The sequence below is a fragment of the Nematolebias whitei genome, chromosome 1 (assembly GCF_014905685.2).
Source record: "Nematolebias whitei isolate Nwh7 chromosome 1, NemWhi1, whole genome shotgun sequence".
In the NCBI taxonomy this organism is placed as follows: domain Eukaryota; kingdom Metazoa; phylum Chordata; class Actinopteri; order Cyprinodontiformes; family Rivulidae; genus Nematolebias; species Nematolebias whitei.
Genome location: NC_056498.1, coordinates 62,234,735 through 62,239,255, shown reverse-complemented (window position 1 = coordinate 62,239,255; position 4,521 = coordinate 62,234,735). Strand labels below are relative to the sequence as shown.

The 4,521-nt window shown below is 39.1% G+C and overlaps 1 protein-coding gene across 1 annotated transcript in view; it reads left to right on the top strand.

Moving 5' to 3' along the window:
- Nucleotides 1-4,521, top strand: part of ctbp2a (C-terminal binding protein 2a) — a gene marked incomplete in the record, with an annotated part of 51,026 nt that overhangs the window by 38,134 nt on the left and 8,371 nt on the right.

Sequence of the window (4,521 nt, the reverse complement as noted above, 5' to 3'; positions counted from 1 at the left end):
ATATATATATATACACGTGTGTATGTGTGTATGTGTATATATATATATGTGTGTGTACATATATATATATATATATGTGTGTGTGTGTGTGTGTGTATGTGTGTGTGTGTGTGTGCATGTGTACATTATACACATTTACACATATATACACATATATACACTAGGGGTTGAACGATTACATAATTTTTAAACTCGTCATTAACATGATAAAACTCGAGTAGAACTTGAGTACTTGATGACATCATAGGATCTAAAGATGCAAAAATAAATAAATAAAACTGCAAAAAAGGTCATTATTTACTAAAAAGACCAATAAAACACTGGGAGCATATATTATGCTCCTACCATTTATCATATAGCAAATAAGTCACAGGAAAAACTAAACTATTAGTTATTATTATTATTAAGCTGCAAAACTGAAAGAAACGTGCAGCACGCCCAAAACGAAACTAAAAACAGTCGGGCGGACGACCACCCCGCACCACCGCCCGCAGTGTTGCACATTAGGTTTAGTTTTAGAGATTAATATGTTTATTGGTTTTTTTATAGGTTTAGAATTTTTTTTTTTTTTTTTTTTTTTGTGAAACAAGGTCAGAGGAAGCTGGTTCTGGTTCGGTCATTGGATCCAGTGTTACACCATATTCTGTGACCTGCAACAGTGCGTGCAACACCGCCCCCTACGGTCACAATATACGGTGGGCACAGAATATGGTGTAACACCGGTTTGCAACAAGCACCAAACAGTCAGGAAGTTGATTCATTTTCTGTTTCCTTATGGTAATTGAACTAGAAGATTCATCTTTAGTGAAATATTTCCATACTCTTGATGCATTTTTACCTGTTTGCCAAGACTGGGCCTGCTCCGCTCCATCCGTCTACTTGGAGGAATCCAGTTTGTAACCCGCGCCCGGTGCGGATCACGTGTCATGTGACGCATTGATGTAACAACGACGTAATTACGTCACCACGAATGCTCGACGTGAAATTTAAAAGCTACACATATATACACATACACATATACAGTATATGTATATGTGTATGTGTACATACATACACATATACATGTATATGTATGCACATATGTAAACTGATCGCGCTTATTTTTTGAGAAAACTATGCTTTCTAATTTTATATTACTTTTAAAGTATAGTTTCCTAAAATGAGGTGACTGGTACAGTGTCTGAAAGGCCTCTCCTTTTCTGAAAGTGCATCAGACAACTGCACATTTCAAATGCTTTTTTAATCAAAGATATTTCATCAACAGAAAGCATAACCATGTTTTTGTGAGTTAAAGCAACTTCATGTAGGATCACATATCTGCATCAACAAGCAGATACGGAGTGACTTTACAGTCACACCTTTAAAACCATGAAGCTAAGCAACAAACCAGTTCAGAATGACTTCATAAACATGGAATTCAAGCGTATCTTTTGCACTGTGCGTTGAAATGAAAGGTGTCGATGTAACGGTCTCCATCTGTTGATGCAGCAGCAGTTTATGTATCTGTGTCCACTTCAAATGATGTAGCCACAGCTAAAAGTGCCCATCAAATCAAGCTGGGTTTTATTTTATTTTGTTGAAAAGTTATTTGCGACATAAAAAAAGGAGGAATAAAAGATCGCCCTATCATCTGAGAGCGGCACTGACCATTTCAGAGTGTGCATATTCCACTAAAGCAGGGGTGACAGGAGTGCTCTTTAAGCACACTCTACATTTTGATTAGTCCTTCAACTGAAGTGCCAGGAAAAATTATACAGTCCACGCTAAAAATGATGATTACAAAGTTAGACGCTTCTTCTTCCACTTCTTTTTTCTAGTCTAGACTCACCTGATTGGCCTTTGTTCACAAAACCTTGATAAATACTTGTCATTAACTCACAAATATTGCGGTTTAGGACAGAGGTTTGTATTAAACCCCTAACTTCTAATTGCAGAACTGAGAGTTGCTAAACCCCCAAAGGAATTCAGTCAAATAATTCCTGCTAACCTTAATGGAAGAGACTCCGGTGTCATGTCTGTAATGACTCTGCTGCCAGCAGGTGATTAACTGGGCATTATGGACTAAAGTCTGGCTTGGTAATAGAAAAGCGCTGGATGCTGCTCACTAATTAACATGCAGTGTTTCTGAGCTCGAGCACAGCGATGATTAGCTTTCGTTAGCTTATCATTAGCACTGAAAGACGCGGCGTGACTATCCGTGGCTCACTCCAGAGTTCAGAATCAAACCTTTTAAACTCACATTCTTTGAATTTAAATTTAGGCCTTTTAAAATCTTTGCTTTTTTTTAACATTCCCCATAAAAGAGTTAAAGGTCTAGCGCAGGCGTGTCCAAGCGTGGTCCTGAATGGCCACCATCCTGCATGCTTTACTTGTTCCCCTGCTCCACCACAGCTGAGTCGACGGTTGGATTACATCGTCATGTTTCACAGAAACCTGTTAATCATCCATTGATTCAAATTGTGTGTGATGGATCAGAGAAACATCTGTGACATGCAGGACAGTGGCCCTCGAGGACCAGGACTGGACACCCCCTGGTCTAGCATCACTATTTTCTTTTTTGAGAAATGACAGTTATAGCCCAAAAAAGTTCAATCTGGTCCTCTGGACATTAAAAAAAAAAAAAAAAAAAACAGATTGAACTTTTTTGGATTTTTCTACCTGGATTATTGAGCATGCATCAGGAGACAGTTATAGCCCTTTTCATTATACACGGAAAATAACTTAACGCTATCTCAAGCAATATCTCTCGTGATCTGTTAGCACTCTGAGTAGAGGTTGTAAATGACTCTCAGCTACTACCACGCCAGGTTTTAACTTGGTATCTGTAAACTTCTCCGAGGTATAGCCATTTTTGTTTAAGATAATGTTGATGAGCTATGAAAGCCATCTTGAATTGGGTTGACTCTAAAGGTTAATCAGTTGTAGATGTATAGCCAGTAACTATTTTCTGAGAGTCTAAAAAAGTTAAATCTGGTCCTCTGGACATTCAAAAAAAAAAAAAACAAAGCAAATCAACAAAAATGTAGAAACGTTTCGTCTCTCGGATGAGATACGAAACGTTTCTACATTTTTGTTGATTTGCTTTGTTTTGTTTTTTTTGAATGTCCAGAGGACCAGATTTAACTTTTTTAGATTTTTCTACCTGGATTATTGAGCATGCATCAAGATATTTTCTGAGAGTTTCACCTAAATCCATCCAGTGGTTTATGAGATATTTTGCTAACAGACAACCAGCGTTGACTCAATTAGTTCTTGCCAAGGTTTTAAGCAAAAAATGTTGCACAATGTTAAGTGCTCAAAGTATGTGTTGAGGAGGATGCTCAGCTACTACTACACCGAATTTGAGCTTACTATAAGTACAATGGACTGAGTTAAAGCCATTCTTGGGTTTTCTAAGTTCAGCTGGTTGTGGCAGCCATCTTAAACTGGGTTAGGTCTTAAAGGTAATCAGCTGTAGAGGTAGAATAAACGATTCATTGCTGAGAGTTTCATTAAAGTCCATACAGTGGTTCATGAGATATTTTGCTAACAGACTGATTTGGTGTTGATAATTATCAGCAAGGTTTTGAACACAGATGTTGCACTGTTAGTTAGTGCTCAGAGTAAAAGTTGAGTATGACTCTCGGCTACTACCACACCAAATCTTACCTCAATATCTATAGAACTGTGACTGAGTTATAACCATCTATGTGCTAAGACCACTTAGCCGGGGCAGCCATCTTTAGACATATGGACTCCTGCAGTCAATCAGTCATAGATGTGCATCCAATGATTACGTTCTGAACGTTTCATTAAAATCTGTTCTGTGAGATATTTTGCTAACAGCACAGGCAAATAAGCGTATGCGCACACGGACGTGAGCAAAATTAATATTGCTCCACTTCTCTTTGAGTGGCGAGCAGTAAAATTGTATTTGGGTTGCCAAGTATAACTGCGAAAAGAAAGAAAAAAAAAAAAACGCGCTCCACTGAGTTTTAAATTCTAAATCCGTTGCTCAGTTTTTCCACTACATGTAAACTCTCCCCTTGTTAAAATTCCTGTTGCCCAACTGTGAGCAGCACCATGCTGTCATTTTCCAGTGGCCTCTGCAGCCAAGCCCTGCTGCTCTCATCTAATGGCATTAGTGCACGAGGAGAGCCGTAACCTCGATTTTAGCATGCAGTTTCTCCTACGTTTAATTCTTAATGAAAACGTTGCGTGGAAATTCACGGCTCGAATAATCTGGCTCAGGTAGGTCAGTTTCGTTAGCGCGTTGTGAATTGGCACCGGGTATTTAACGGCCTTGGCTCCCGGCAGCTACTTGTTTATTCTCTCCGGGTTTTCTCAGCAGCTGTCAGTCGCCTTTATTGTCCAGCCTGCGCCCGCTCTCTAACCTTGTTTGCATCCAGTCGGAGTTAATGGATTGCGGCAAAAAACGGCTCTTTGCGAGCGCTCGTTACACAGTAAACGCGCAGACGACGATTCATATTTTAGAGCACCCATAAACAATCCATTTGCATTTAGATGAAGAATGGCGAACAT